General features: G+C 39.0%; 1 pseudogene; it reads left to right on the forward strand.

The window, feature by feature from the left end:
- The first annotated feature begins 14,717 nt into the window (after positions 1–14,717).
- LOC147442616 (uncharacterized) lies at positions 14,718–16,248 on the forward strand (annotated as a pseudogene).
- The last annotated feature ends 958 nt before the right edge of the window (positions 16,249–17,206 follow it).

The raw sequence follows: 17,206 nt of genomic DNA on the forward strand, positions 1-17,206 counted from the left end.
CTGTTTCCTCTGCCACGTGTAGAGGTGGCGCCTATATACAATTTCCAATTCGTTTTTTTCTTTATCTTGTGTGGAAAAGGCTTACAAAAATATTATACTCTAGATTCTTTTTTAGTCAATAATTCGAGAAATAGAGCAAAGGTCCAGCTGATGAGGACAATTGCGGAATAGCCCATTTAAGTTTCTAGCCTTTTTAAAGTTCCATTTTACCAAAAAATTATAAGAGTTCCTTAGTTTAATCACATCCTCCTCCCTTATAATAATCCCTTCATGGATCCATTTTCCTTTCTCTTTTTACAGTCGACATCAGGCCTACCCAGACTAAGTCGATTTCCAAACACATTCGCACGTCCCTATCAGCCGGCCGGGACTCACTCCCATTCAATCCCATTTCTTGGGCACTAAATGAACTTGAGCTCAGAACATAGACCAACGGTTATAGTTCTAGCGGAAAAGGACCATCCCCCATTGTATCCCACAAGTAAACACCTACGTTGGCCATTTCCAAGCATGTAAGACAAAGTTCACACTTAAATCTTCTATGTTATGCTAGGGCTATCCATATCAAATCTTCTCGGCAAAGTTTTAATCTTAGCTTAAATCTAGATTAATAAGTTCCGTGAGTTATAATCTCGTAGTTCCTAGTTCATTTTAATCTCTAATCAAACAAGACCTTAAAAAATACAATGAGTCTCTTGGGAGTTTAAGGTTTTGTCTCGATATAAGTTTCAAGTTAACCCTGACTTTGACCAATCCCATTTTGGTCCCTTTGCATCATTTTCCATCCATGGGACACCTCCATGGAAGCCATGGGAGTTTTATGTTCAAGCAGCATAGTCACGACATCCGTGAAACTATCCCCTTAGTCCCCCCTTTGGATTTGCAAAACAAACTTTAAAGTAGACAAACTTGAAATGAACAATGCATATGCTTTCTACAATTAAGTTTTGCTTTGGTGTGATCTATGCATGGTAAACACAAAACTTTTGAATGTGTACCAACTTGCAATCTTGAGACAAATAATCATGGAACTTCCTTTGAGTGCTTATGCAAGAGTGAAACCCTTCTATGCATGGTAGTGTAAGCCTAAAAATGTAACATTCCTAAGAGTGGACATGCTAGTGTAGAGAAACATGTTCTTGCAATAGTATATGAATGATTAAAAAATTCATTTGTAAGAAGGGATTTAGGCATATCTTTGCTATTGTGGAGAGGTTTAATTATGTATCTAGAAGATGCTTAGGGTTTTGGGACTTTCCAGTTGATAAGAGGGGAGAATACCTTAATTGAAAGGAGATTCCCACTTCCTCCAAGGAAAAACTCCTTTAATTAAGATAAGGCTACCCTTTAAACTTAACCCTCCTTGAGATAATTAGTATTAACTTTATTGGTATCACTAAACAAATCTTACACACATGCTCTTTTTCTCTTTGAAAGAAGAAAAATCCTATTTCTTAAATGCAAAGAAAAACTTGTGAACCTTTCAAAAGATCATTCTTTTTAGAGTAAATCATAATGCCACTTTGAATAGAACAGCTAATTCCAAAATTTTCCAATAATTAATTGCCCACGATTATATGGCAATTATCTCGTGCATCTTAAAAATTAAAAAAAGATATTTTTGGCGGGGCTTAAGGATACGCATAGATATTAATCATCATCCAACATACATGCTATTTTAGTATGATCTCCAGTCCCCTATGGTTAAACAGAGTGCTTTCTACTCTCTCTATGCCATATTAGTATGGTAATCTAGAAAACTTGAAACAATGGAATTTGAAATAACATCGGGGTTAGTTGTTAGAAACATGGTTTATTATGATTAGTAATTAACACTAATTAGAGGGAAACAACAAAATTAAGTAGCTATTTATTCTTCCCAAGTAAAAGAGTTGCTTATGGAAAAATGAGAGCTTAAGCATATATTTATGTAATCATGAAAGTAAATAACTTTCAAGCAAGTGCAAGAGCATAAAAAGAACAAGAAAACATTACCGTAGTGTGTGTATGGGCTAGTCTTCCCCTTGCTTTGGATGTAGTCGGCTCTTCATTTTGCTTGAAGACCACCAATTTGACTACTTGGAATGAGAGAATGGTAAGAGAAAAATGGGATTCAAGCTATGGAAATCTTGAGAATGTAGTGTGAATAAGAAGATCAAGTTCTTGACAAACTTGATTGGGGTTTTAGCCATGGATCCTCTTGGAGAGAGATGTGTGTGTGCGTGTGTGTGTGTAGGAGGTGTGTGTGTGTGAAATAGGTTTGGTTATGGCTTTCTCAAGCTTACAATCAAGTTTGCACCTTGAGAAAATGAAGGAGAGGAAGTGGAAAATGAGAAGAGAAGCCCTCTTTTTATGCACATTTTTTATAAGTGTTGTGTATATCTTGATAGGTTATCTTCCTTATCTTGATAACTTATCTTTCTTTGATAACTTATTTTACTTATCAAAACTTTCTCAAAAAGTTACTTACTCACCTTATTCTTTTCTCCTTTGTCTTTTTCTTTTTCCTTTTCCCTTATCTTATCTTTTCCTTTATGCTAATTTTTCTCAAAATGGAAAGCTAATTTCCTATGCATAGGTTATGTCCATATTCACATGGCAAAATCCATAAGTGTCTTGTGAGTATACTTTAGTTCTTAAATTGAGCCCGAATTTTTTGGAACATTTTTCTTTCTTTCTTTTATTTTCTTTTTCTTTTTCATCTTTAAGTCAGTGGCTTAGATGTGTTAGCCTTGCGTAAGGGCTAGGAGAAGGCCCTTACAAGCTCCTCAACAAAAATAAAGACATGTCCTTCACAAGGAACTTTAATTCAATTCCTACATAAGAAAAACCTATGTATCTTGTAAAATGTATCTATTCTACTATTTATAACAAGCTAGATTTCCTATATATATCTAGGAAAAGAAAATGTCTACATAACACGACGATTCTATACAGGAAAACAAGTAGATTACTAGGTAACATGGTATTCAATATAAGAAAATGGTTGTAACTTCTATTTCCTATATAGGAAAACCATAGTTAACTAGCAGACTTCTATTAGACAATACTCTCTATATAGGAAATGTAGACACGTATTTCACTACAATGTAGTTAATGCCAAAACTTTTTTTATCTGTAAACAAAGTTCACCGGTGTTGTTTAGCAATGCAAAAAAAGCACCATCTATACTACTACTTTATATAGCTTTAAAAAATATCGAGCTGTGAGCGTTGCCACGTGTGTCACAATGTGCGTGCACAACCTAGAGAGAGAGAGAGAGAGAGAGAGAGAGAGAGAGAGAGAGAGAGAGTACATAGTGGGTCACAGAGAGAGGATTTCAATATCTCTGTGTCACGGGTCTGAGAGAGAGAGAGAGAGAGAGAGAGAGAGAGAGAGAGAGAGAGAGAGAGAGAGAGAGAGAGAGAGAGATACGGTACATAGTGGGTCATAGAGAGAGGATTTCAATATCTCTGTGTCACGGATCTGAGAGAGAGAGAGAGAGAGAGAGATGCGGTACATCGTGGATTACAGAGAGAGGACTTCGATATCTGTTACAACGCTCTGTGTGTCACGGGTCAGAGAGAGAGAGAGAGAGAGAGAGAGAGAGAGAGAGAGAGAGAGAGAGAGAGAGAGAGAGAGAGAGAGAGAGGTGTTCGTCATGGTTTTGTGTGTGTGTGTGTGTGTGTGTGTGTGTGTGAGAGAGAGAGAGAGAGAGAGAGAGAGAGAGAGAGAGAGAGACGTGTTTATCATTTGCTGCTACATGGTGTGTGTGTGTGTGTGTGTGTGTGAGAGAGAGAGAGAGAGAGAGAGAGAGAGAGATGATGCCCTGTTTGAGTGCAAGATCCCTAAAACCCTAGGGACTAGCGACCTATCACCATGGTGGGGATACTCTATAAAATACTCGCAAAATCCATTGCTCTCAGGATTGGTCCCGAACTCAGAAAACACATTGACCCAGCTCAAATAGGCTTCATTGGAGGGAGGTCAATATTTAATAACGTTTTGACAGTTCAGCTGGGCATAGAGCATGCATTATCTTCACAACAAGACATGGTAATTAAAACCCCACCAGCCAGGTTGTTGGGTAAGGTTGCACTGTCGATGCATAGAAAAGGTCTCAATCAAATTCAAAAAATGGTTGATTCTAACCTCGACTTGAAACTCTTTTCGATTGCCAAATGACAATATAGACTAGGGTTTGGCTTCGGAATATCTTGGCATCAACTATGTGCTTAGATTCACGGCTTGCCTCTTAGAGATGCTCTCAATATGGAAGAACGACATAGGGATTGGAACGTCCCTAATCAAGAAATTAATTGGTGGACCGCTAACACCTCTGTCTTTTATGCTTTGTTGTTACCAAAACCAAATATTTTTGTGAAATGTAATTCACAATGGTCCCTTCATCAGGATGCATATTGGTGGCAAAAAAATCTTGCAGATGTATGGTTGATTCCTAACCACTTTAAATTCAGACTTTTTTTGTGGAGAGCTCTCACTAGAGTATTGGCCACTACCATGAATCTAAAGAAAAAGGGTATTACCTCTGGAAAATGCATCAGATGCTCTTGTCCTGAAACCACTAGACATGTATTCTAGTCATGCAAGCCTGTTATGGAATGGTGGAAGTGTGCAAAATGGATGTGGTATGATTCTTGGGGGATCTCCATATCTAGGTATCAGATGACCTTTTTCAAGCTCCAAATCCCATAACATCAAGCACTAGAGTTTGCACTACATTCCTTTAGAGTATGGTTCTTATGGTTTGTATGGAATATGAGAAATCAATGTACATTTGATCGGGACCAGAGTTGTAATCATATAATTCCCATGTTTGTCATTAGAGATAGGATGATGGAAGATGCTCTCTCTTTAACAGATCAAGCCTTCAGAGACAAAGTGGTATGGATCATACAAAAGCTGTCAGTGTGACAACAGATTGTAGATTATTGTAATATAAAGAGCAAGTTCTCCCCCCCAAAAAGAGAGAGAGAGAGAGAGAGAGAGAGAGAGAGAGTTTTGAAACATAAGGCGTGAGCAAAACTTTTGAGTATGATTCTGCAAGGAGCAATGCACATTAACCTTAGTGACCGCAACCACAACCCATTCTGTGAGAATTCTAAGTACCTCTAAGCCCATCGATGCGACGTCAATACCTTGCAAAGCCATGAGCTTTGTCCATTGCTTTGTCAATATCCTTTTATTGAGGGTTGTAGCTCATTCCAATATTACTAACTCCCTCACACCGCCTCCATATCTCCTTTATATATGTGCCCCATAGGAGACACCCCTCATGCACCTTCTAGGTGGTTCAGATAAGAATACGACAAAGGTTGGATCACCACAAAAACTCCACGTCTGTAGCTAAGTAAACAACCTCGGGGAGAAGCTAAGTAACATTTATGAGTTAGATCTGACGATTAAAGAGGAAATTATTGACGGGGATGGTCAGATCAACCATATGGGGATTTGGATAACTAAGACGATGTTGGGCAAATTGTGGTTTCCATTTGAAGTTCACCTATAGAAATGTGTCCCATCTTCCTCAAGAGGCAATTGTTAATGGGATGGTTACATCAACTATATGGGGATCTGGACATATAACCAAGACAATGTTGGGAAAATTGTGGTTTCCATTTGAAGTTCACCTATAGAAGTGTGTCCATTGTCCTCCTGATTGATGTCATGCACCCTCAATTTAATTAGCATATAGGTACGGCTAAACAAGTGCATACCTTTTCTATGTGGAGAGAGTTTCAAATATACAAAGATGGGTATTATATTTCCGTTCCCAAGAATGGAACATGTAACAATTCTCCGTGATCTAGGTTTGAGAGTTTGGACATCAAACAATCACCGTTACTTGAATGCAGGATGTTTAACCTTTGAGGACAATAATTCAATCTATCCATCTCTCTCTCTCTCTCTCTCTCTCTCTCATACAACATGTGGAAGTTTCTACCATACAGGATGTTTAACCTTTGAGGACAATAATACAATCTATCCGTCTCTCTCTCTCCCTCTACTTAAGTGTGAATGCCATGCACCTTATCTTGCTTAGGGACCTCGCCAAACATATTTCCCCTGAGGATACCAAGACTAACTTACCAACAATATAACCTTTCTTACAAGTGCTTCATGTGAACATCAAGATTCAATTAACTCTCCTTGATTGGTTTATACACATGTTATCATTTTGAGGATGTGTCCATATAAATGTTGTATCTAAACGGGAACTATTTAGTGATACAATGTTATGCTAGATTAGGAGCAAGGTAATGACATCATTAGCGATGGGTAGAACATACTTTAATTCTACCTCACATAAAGGTTTGCAAGTAAGTGACATAACTCACACAGAGAGAGAGAGAGAGAGAGAGAGACAGAGAGAGGTATTTGTCATCAGCTCCAGCATGGTGTGTGTGTGTGTGAGAGACACTCAGGCAACAATGAGCGAAAGACATGAGCCATGGTGTACGGAGCACACTAGCCATCTCATGAGACACACACACACACACACACACACACACACACAAAGAGAGAGAGAGAGAGAGAGAGCCTATGTAGATAGAAACTTGGGATACACGTTGTGAGCGGGATGGAAAAACACAGAGCGCCTCTATAACGACCCGACACACACTCTTGGGAAGATACACACACACACTAGGGGGCACCACTCGGCTTACACAAAACACCTGGCCGAGACAGGGAACACACCTATGGAGTGAGAGGAGAGAGACTATCCACTTGCCCACTCCACACAGACACACACACACACACACACACCCAAAAAACTCAGCTCAAAAGAGGAGAATATCTGATGCTTAGATACAATTGAGCTTGGGCCAACACCAATGGGGAAAACAGCTCACACGATATGGGTAAAATATGCCAGATACAATCACAAATTGGAGAAGAAGCTTCGCTCATAGGAGAAACTTACACAGCCAAAACATCAGAAAAAGAGTGAGAAATTTGGCAAAATGGATAGCGCCATCGCGTCCGGAACGGCCCAAAACCCCAGTCTACAATGTCAAAGTGCTCAAATCTGACCTCAGATGAGCAGTTTACGGCCAAAACAGGCTCCAAAAACCCCAAAAACACACCTGCGGCTGTTCCTCCTCTCTTCTCCACGTTTTTTCTGGTCTCCTCTCAGTTTTTTCAGTTCCCACACTTAGATTTATTAGTTGGGCACCCTTGGCTTTTTAGATGACCTCAAACGGACCTTGAACAGGGTAAAAATTGACCTCGCAATGCATAGTTGTCACCTTTTTTGCATCATCCACACACCTGGCAATCATTTCTTTTCAATAATGCGTCTCGCAACCACGTGAAGTGGCCCCAAAAAGTGGTCCTAATGATGACCTTTCTGTATAACTCTCACAAGAAAACACCACTTTGTGTCCGTATTCATCCACGTGCAAATATTGACCTCGTTCGCCCTCCTGACGCCACTAGATGCCATCTGACGCACCTGCTTACCTCATGTCGTCGGCCCGCGGATAGCTTCCTCAATAAGTTTTACGCGCTATAAACTCCTCATTATTGTAGAAAAAACATACTGGTACTGGTGATAGTGAAAATCGATGCACTATGTACATGTTGTCCTACCTGTACACATGTGGGCCCCACGTAACCACCTGGCTATGGAAATTGGGCAATCCTTTATTCGATGCACCATGCATGTGTATGTACATATGAGCAATCCCTTGATCCAAAAAACTCCTGACAACGTGTTTTAGAGAACAAGAGTGTTTTAATTCCTTGGTAATCTCCCCCCCCCCCTCTCTCTCTCTCTCTCTCTCTCTCTCTCTTTTTCGCGATTATGACACAAGTCTTCAACACCGAGAGAGTGTTGAGAGATGCGTTAGACTAAGTCATATATTTATCTTTAGTCATATGTGTCCTAATTTGGAATGTCAAGGATTTTGAAAATGCTACAATAGACCTTTCCATTTTTGTACATGTACATTGTATCAGATCCCCCAAGATTGCATCGATTTGGTCTCGTATGTCATTTTGTCCTTTTGAAGACGTTTAATATAACTTTTTTTTTTGAGACATTGAGAACGAGGATGATCATCATCATTCTCGCCTTTTATTTACTTCATACAATTTTGCGCCCAATCATTCTATTTTTGTACCTATACATTGTATCGGATCTACCAAGATTGCATCAGTTTGGCCTAATCTATCATTTTTGCCTTTTGGAGACGGTTAGTATAACATTTCATCTCTCTCTCTCTCTCTCTCTCTCTCTCACACACACACACACACACACACACATCTGCATGCGAAAAGGAGTTTCTTATGCTGCAGGGACACTCCCAAGAGACCGCAAAGATCGAGGAAACACACACACAAACTCACTCACACACACACACACACACACACACACACACACACACACACACGCATGCACAAGCGGGCATGCGCAAACACACCTGAGATCCCACACACTCACATCCATGCATAACAAGAAATGTTTTTGACGTTTCCGTTTGACTTGGAAAATTTTACCCTAGTGCGGAAAATTTGTCTCGATTGCGTAGCTTAACTCACCTTGGAACTATTTCAAAAGTTTAGAGGTTAATCTAAAACTTTAGTAGGCGGGATTACACCGACCCTAACAGAGGCGTTACTGGAGTACCTAGCTACCTAATTACCTTAAATTTTGGCGCGCAAACTGACCTTCTCTCAACAAAAAGAGCTCTACAAGGCGGGCCGCAAATGTACTTGCTGATCTGATTGAGTGAGCTCCCGCTTCATGCTACGCTAGCTGATCAGTTGGTCCTCAGTTCCGCTTGCAACTGCAGCTACCTTAATCTTCTCAGCTTTAGGGTCTGCCGCGCCTTTCCTAGTATTACTCGACGTCAGCAGCTTCTGCAGCAGCAGGTACCCAGGTCGACGTCTTGATCTGCAACAGGTATCCAGCGCCTTATCTAGCTCTATTGCTCGACGGTCTGTAGCTCCTCCAAATTTTTGGCCATATAAAATAAGAGGGGTCACCTTGTCGGTCAAAGGGAGCAAGGAAGCTCAGATCAGAAGATCAAGGGAGTACACGGGTTGTGGTGGCAATTCCTGAGGGGATCGAGCTTCAGAATTAACGGGGAGTTGCTTGCGCACAGATTGGAGTACACGGGCTGTGGCGGCAGTTCCTGAGGGGAGCTACTTGCGGCGCACAGAAGAAGCCAATTAAGGCTGCAGTGGGCGTCTCATTAAGCTGTTAAGGGCGTGATCTCAAGCTGTTAATTAAGGGCGTGATCTCAAGCTGTGCTGCAGTGGCGAGATGCAGAGACTACGGATCAGTGCTGTGCAACGCTGGAACGGGGTGGACCTGGAAATTAAAGCACGAGTGGATCACCCTCTATAAGAGTGCCGCAGTAAGAGATCAAAGGAAAGTTGTAATCAACAGCGACGTCCTAATTGGGAAGCATGACTATGTGTGCAACTGGCAGGTGCACCAGCTCAAAGTTGATTATCTGGAAAATTATGGGATCAGATCCTAGATTCTGAACGAGTATCTACACACAAGTCAATCTTGGTAATGCACACCATCTAAAATTTCCTGATCATGAAGGTTTTGATTTTTTGGTAGTGTATGAAGTTTTATGGATTTTGGTGTGAAGGATACCCAATATATTAAATTGTTCTCATTGAAGTTCAATTTTTTCTACACAGAGACGCGACCTACTGCACTGTGCATATATTTTTTGAATTGAGGAAAATGTCGAGGATTCTCGAGGTTCGACCGTTGGCGAGGTGTTTCATCGGCCAAGACTAACTACTCTAAGCCTTATTTTTGTCAGGTAACTGCAACTTCACTATCGACTTTGAACCATGGCTCTCTTCTTTGCACTCACGTACATAGTTTGCATATCATCCTCACATAGAAATTCAAATAAATTCACATATGCGCACACACACATGCCAATAGCATTAAATTAAATCAATGTGATTGTAAAAAAAAAAACTTAGTTTCAAAAAGTCATCCATGTGCCTTTTTTTTTAGGGTTGCTTGTTGCGGATCTCACATGCACAAAGACATACACCAACGCTTGTGTCTCTTGTATACAAAGCAAAAAGGAATGTAATTTATAAGAATCTTTGGTGCTAGGTAACTCTAAAAGCAAAATAAAGATGATCATTTCTTAAAATTTAAACGTTTTTAAAAATTAAATATTCTTCAGATGAGAGCGACGTTTAGTCGTGGCATACACATAACTTTTTAAGAGATTGAGGCCATGCTTAGACTTCGCTAAGAGCAAGTACGGACATTCATCCTACTGCCGCCTTTGAGTGGCTCATTTGCATATTGACACCGCATGTTATTAACGGTGCTCGTTCTTGTAAACATGCATATGTAGGTTATGGCTCGAGAGGAAGTAGTAGAAGAACTAGTTGCTGAGATAGCATGTCATCTTGAAGGGATGATTGTTTGGCCAGAGAAACAGTTTTATGTCTTTGGGAGAGAAAGGCCACCGATACGCATTTCAAGAATAGTTATAGATGACACCAGTTGGTGGCCCGAGAATATGGCTTTAGTGCTTTTGAAGGAAACCTTAAATCCAATTGATTATTACAAAGTAGTTTTCCATGATGTAAATTCTATATCTCCAAGGATTTTAAGCGATAGGCTTGCTGTAATTAAAAGCCTCGTTCCGAGCAAGAAATTGTGTCTTGCATGAATGTATACATCATCTATATTAAAAGATCCAACAAGTGTATTCAGATTAGTCTTTTAATGTATGTCGCTCTGTAATTATTGAAGTTTCACAAATATGCAAAGTTTTATCTAATTTGTATCTGCGATTTAAAGTATGTGGCACTGTAGCGGTCGACACTAGGATCATGTGTTAATGTGGTTTATGGGCCACGATAGTCCGTGTAATCATGGCTCACGACATTTAGGTGATACAGGCATACATGGCTTCCACCTCCAAGACTTTCAAGTGTGCATGCACGTATAAATGTGCATTTACACCTGAAGGATATCAAATGTCTTTGGGAGAGAAAGGCTACTGATACGCATTTCAAGAATAGTTATAGATGACACTAGGTGGTGGCCCGAGAATATGGCTTTAGTGATTTTGAAAGAAAACTTAAATCCACTTGATTATTACAAAGTAGTACTCCATGATGAAAATTGTATATCTCCAAGGATGTTAAGTGATAGGCTTGCTGTGATTAAAAGCCATATTCCGAGCAAGAAATTGTGTCTTGCGTGAATGTATCCATCATCTATGTTAAAAGATCCAACAACGTGTTCACATCAGTCTTTTATTGTATGTGACTCTCCAATTAATGAAGTTGCACAATGCTGCAAAGTTATATCTGATTTGTATATGCGACTTATAGTACTTGGGACTACAACCTTTGACACTAGCGTCATGTACATGCATTCCATTGCTCTAATTTTCTTGCAAAGTATTACTATGGCAGACATATAGTCCTTTTGCCACCTTTGAGTGGGTCATTCGCATATTGACACACGCATGTTATTAATAAAATAGTCTTTGAATGCACGGTGCTATCTAATTTGTATATGTGACTTAGTGTATGTGGTACTACAATATTTTCCACTAGAATCAGGTGCAAAAGTGTTTTTTTGAGTCACTATAGTCCGTGTAACCATGGCTCATGACATTTAGGTGATATCTGCATACATGGCTTCCACCTCCAAGACTTTCAAGTGTGCATGCACGTATAAATGTGCATTTACATTGGAAGGATATCAAATGCTGAGCAGAAGCACCTTTTTTCAACATAGAAAACAGGAGACAATATACCAGACGATATACCAAACAATATACTAGACGTGGAACCATCACATGCTTCTTTGAATGTGGAAGAGGGCTTTGAAGAGGGCATAGAGGTGGGATCGGCAAGTACAAGTGGAGCAGATGAAGACTGCCAACAACCTAGATGTCCAGATCATTCACCGCTTGGAATTGAAATTTTATCAAAGATCATTCAATTCCAGACATTATGGGATGAATATCAGGTTCCCATTAGCGGTCAAGACGAAATGCTTCGTCTACTATTCGGTGACATGGGTGGGGCAAAAATAGGCAAGCATGACTCCAGTAGGGAGGATCCAAGCCTAAGCAAAATCTTGGTTCGACTTGAACATGATTGGGATGGTTTTTTGTTTGATAACTATAGAGTGCCTGCTTGCTGGGAGCAATTGCAATCACTATTTCAAGGGCTTGGTATGGTACAACCTCTTCGATATAGAGTCTGCATGGGTGAATAAGGTAATCTCCATGAGCCAGAGCTCCTATGCCCAAGCAAGGAGGACAATTATGAAGGATGTAGTGTGGAAATTTGTGCATGCATCACTAATAGTAGAAAAAGGAAAGCGAAGCGTGATTGCTTGGCATGTTGTGAAAGGTGCCCAAGTTGTCACAAGCCTCGCAAGGAGACACTAGCCTTTGATTACCTCCCAATTGGAAGACAGATTGAGCTTATGTTGAAGAGCAAGTCTTTGTGTCATGGCATGCTCTCCATGTGGAGAAACCAAGACAAGTGGTTGGGAAAGCCACCTGAACTACAACCGGAGTTTATCCATGATTTTTGGGATGGTGCAAAATGTCGTATAGTCAAGCACTTTTGGGACCCACATGCCACATTTGAGCTTCCAGTTATCTGTACAACCCCAGGGTGTAAAAAGTTGTACACAACATTTTGTCCTTCATCCCGTCCGCAGGAGACTCAACAAGGGTGGAATGAGCAGAATCAAGAATATATTTTCGTATGTAGATATTGTCGCAGACGTGTAGTCTCTAATAAGCGATTGATTGAGGTATGGTTTTAGAAATATTGGCATGCTATTTTTATTTACTTTTTTTAAATTTTTGATTATTTTCATATGGCATAATAATTTTCCAGGGAGATCCCCGTAACCTAGCACTTCTATTGCATTGGGATGGATTCCAATCCTCTCTTCCATTGAATTTGTTCAGTAAGTATACAGCAAATGTCATGCGAGGATTGCAAAATGAATCAAAAAAGAAGGTGGATGAATGTTGCAAGCTTGTATACAAGCTTGCACCACCATCAATTCGCAATGGTAGGTGGCCACACACTCCTAGCAAGTACTTTGAAGGTTTTAAGGCATAGGAAAATCAAAAATTTGTTCAGTGGTGTCTCCCATATGTATTGAGTGTCATCAACGAGGTATCAAGACCCATGTATGATCTTGGTCTTCTCCTAATAGACATTGCCCACACATTTTACAATTTTAGTCGTGAAAAGGGTTGGACCAAGGAGAGTATCAAGATAATTCGATCATTGTTCTCATCTTGGCGAGTAAGGAGTGAGGAATTCTTTGGTCCAAACTCTTCACCATTGGAGCATGTTGCTGGGAATGGGGAATTGCTTGATGACATTATCAGGGATGGATCTCATGATGTATATTGGTGTTACATCTTTGAAAGGATGGTCTCCATATACATGGGACTAAAGACAAATAAAAAAAATAATGAGATAACTTATGTCCACTTTTACAAGCGCGTTTTGTTTACATGCGTTACTCGCATGCTTCAAGAGGAGAAGGATGGGTTCCTGCCGCACGAGAGGAATTTGTCATTCTTACACCAACGGTTGATACTCCCAGATGATTTCACTCTACTGCATCCTATGAGTCCACAATGCTCTATCTTCCGTGAAAAAGGGCTCTTGGAACTCTCATATCTAACAAGAGCCAGGGAGCTATGGCATAAGATTTTGGCAGATTAGGAACCGGCTTACTGCCACAACATGATTAAATCCAAAGGGATTGGTATAACCAAGAAGAAACGCACAAAGAGATGCCTTTCAGATGAGGAGAAAATGTACTTTCAACAACTGTGGGCGATGAATATTAGTGAAGGTGAAAATACTCTTGTCACAACCTACCAAAAGATACTTTACCAGGGTGAGGCTTTTAAAGTTGGTGATCATGTGACTGTAAAGCAGGACAATGGTGATATTGATGCTCTTCCTGTAGGGCATTGGAAGGCCAAAATAAAAACATTGTTCTCTATCGAGCACAATGATCAATATTATTTGTATTTTGGGGCAGAGTATTATAGACAATGCATATCCTCACACAATGGGGTTGACGAACTAATAGTTCATCATGAAACTGGAATGAGCATTGTACAACAAAAAACTATGCCGTACACTTGGGATTGTGTAAGACCAATCTCATCTTTGATGCATAAGTTCATACCTCTTCCGTTGATAGGTAACAAGCTAGTAGCATATGAGGTGAAGGATTTGATTCAAAGAAAGCGGCTTACAACTCTCGGAGAGGTCGGACATGCACCCCCTTGGTTAGAGGTTGGTGATATTGTTCTAGAAACCAAAAGTGATGGTGAAGATGATCTTGTACACGCAGTTGTTAGAGAGATTGACCACCAGGGAAAAAAATGCAAATTAGCTTCGCTAGTACGTGATAGTCTTGATCATTGTACATGGAGGATACAAAGCCATCAGTACGAAGAGAGAGATTGGAACTCATGCAAAGTAGTGATACATGACTTTATTGTAGTTAGTAGGAGGTGCATGTCTTTAAGAAGTGGTGGACAATTAAATTTGCTAGTAGTTTGGAGATGCACAAGTGCTTCGCCTTTGATGTATCAAACATTAAAATACTTTAATTGATTGGAAAAAATATTTTACTGTGGTTTTTAAGTTTTTTTTACACTTTATATGATTTAAGGTATAACTTGTGACATTGTAGCTATTACATGGCTTTTCCATCTGAAACAATGTCTCTCAAAGAGACAATAGCAATGCTAGAGAAAAGGGTAAAAGAGCTAGAATCAAGTGGTGGAGAGTCCTCTAAGGCTGATCATAAGAATAGTAAGGCAACTGGAAGATTGTCTCAACGGCAAAGAAAGGCTATACAAGTTGCAAAGGAAGACACAGTTGAAAAACCAGTTCCGACATATGAGCAACTCTTTCGCTTCCCACTCAAGAAAAGTGATAGAGATCCATCACTATTGTATGGAAAAGAGTTCCTTGCAAAGTATTACGCTGACAGTGTACATGCAGTCCATTGCTCCAATCTAGGAACTGTTAGAGGCTGGATGAAAGCATTTGATTCCAAGCTTTCTGACCTACGGCACAATCTAGAGGGGAGGATGAACTTATGAGCTTCATTCAAGAGCACCATGATGAAATTGAGGAGGTGACGTTCCGTGGTGCAGAGTACCATTGGAAAGTGGAGGACATCTACACATTTTTCTTGTATCACAGGCAAGAAAAGCGAAAGAATGAAAAGAAAAAATCAACACTGGTCAATACCACAAATTTAATATCTGTAATCCACATTATCATTATTTTTTCATTGTTTTTAGCTATCATAATAAGATTGATTATGTGAAGTTGTGCATTGTAGGGAACCGACTTAGTGAATGCAAAGGTGGAAGACAAAGAAAAACAGCTTGTGGGAGTTTCTACATTCTTTATTTATTTTTGTTTATTTTTAATTAAAGTTATATAGAAATGTTATACATGAATTGTAGATCGAGGAAAATCATTTACAACCTATCAATGAGGAAGTGTATCATCCTCATATTGACTTTGAGAAAGACCAAAATTATTCAGAGGCAAAATCACTGGCGTGCAAGTTGAAGCCCTTCTAGATGTATGTCTTCTCAACTTATACTATGTCGCATTATTTTGTACACTTTCTTTAATGTAGTTATTTACTATTATGATGTAGAAGAAGAGGATGAGGCTTTAGCTTCAAATGGTTCTTTCTTGGCTCTTATTGAAGATGTCACAAAGGTATGTCTATGTTATTGTCCTTTACAATACTTAAACTAGCTATGGATTTAATGTGTTTTATTCTGAGAACATGCAAAGGTTGATCTCATTAAAGAACAAATGGATTTTGAAAGCTCTCATGAGGAAAATCAAGTGGATGTGAGCTCTAGAAAGAGCAAGCGTGCACCTAAGGTTTACTCACATCTTTTAACTTTATATGCTTCATATCCTTGTATGCTTTGAGCTTTAACTTAACTTTTTTGATGCAGTGGAATCAAAAGATGATGGATATGATGCAAAATAAAAAGGCAAAAAAAGATTACACCAAGAAAAAGGTAGTTGTTATCTATTGCCCAAAATTTCATAGTCTAGAGCTCTAAGTGAACTTTTATGCTTTCAATTTTCTATGCATACAAAGTGTACTGAAGAATGTTTTTTATGAGAGTGTTACTCTTCAAAACACAAAGGCCTTCAATGAACTCTCAAATGGGTCTCATGAATATGTAAGGAGATTGACTTTAGTTGTACTCATCTTTTGGCATGGATTAAGATTTTTCAATTAAGTAGTGACTTTTTACAATTGAACTTTTATTTAGGATATGAACTTTGATAAAGACGACCAAGAGACGATTTTAATCAAGTTTTTAGAGGTTCCAACAGTTGATGCATTGTATATTACGCTAAAGGCTAGTTTCAATCTAGCAAAGCATAGTACGGATTTCACAGGAGATCGTCAAGAGCAAAGTGTGGATGGAATGCGCTCATCATTTGTAGTGTACCTTTTGGCCACAAAGAAAGTTAGAATTTCCAAATGTGACTCTTCTCCACTAAGTGTGGATGATGTAATTGTGGTTGAGTGATGTTATGCTAATTTGATTATTTTAATGTAACCTTGAGACCCAAAGAAAGGGTGAACATTTTTGAATCAACTATTTTCAATTGTTAAATTTATGACTTAGATTGAATTCTTCAAAAAGCTACTGTGGGTTACTCTTATATGTTGTCCTTTTCTTATGAGGTAGTCTCTGCTTCAAATACCCATGCATAATGAGTTCGATGCAAAGATTCAATTTCTTTGATGCAAGATCTACAACATATTTGTGAGAGTTGTTACTATAATATTATTATTTTAATTATAAAATGAATAAATTTGTATATAATAAAAACTTAGATTTAGGTTATTCACCTATGTGACTCTTTTTGTCTAGCTATTGTATATAAAACTAACGTGAATATAAATATATAGATTTTCTTCCGTTCCAATTACTATGTAGTTTTTTCTTGTGCATATGTTGGTAAAAAATCTATATAGTTTTTTTCATGCGTGTTGGTCAAAAAGCTACATAGTTTTATTATGTGGGTCATTTTTATTGCATATATATACAATAAAAGGTTCCGTTTTTACTAGTTTGGACTTTTCCTGCATATGTTCAAGTTTTATCTAGGAAAGTTTTTTTTTTGCTAT

The sequence above is a fragment of the Adiantum capillus-veneris genome, chromosome 14 (assembly GCF_014529385.1).
Source record: "Adiantum capillus-veneris isolate H3 chromosome 14, ASM1452938v2, whole genome shotgun sequence".
In the NCBI taxonomy this organism is placed as follows: Eukaryota; Viridiplantae; Streptophyta; class Polypodiopsida; order Polypodiales; family Pteridaceae; genus Adiantum; species Adiantum capillus-veneris.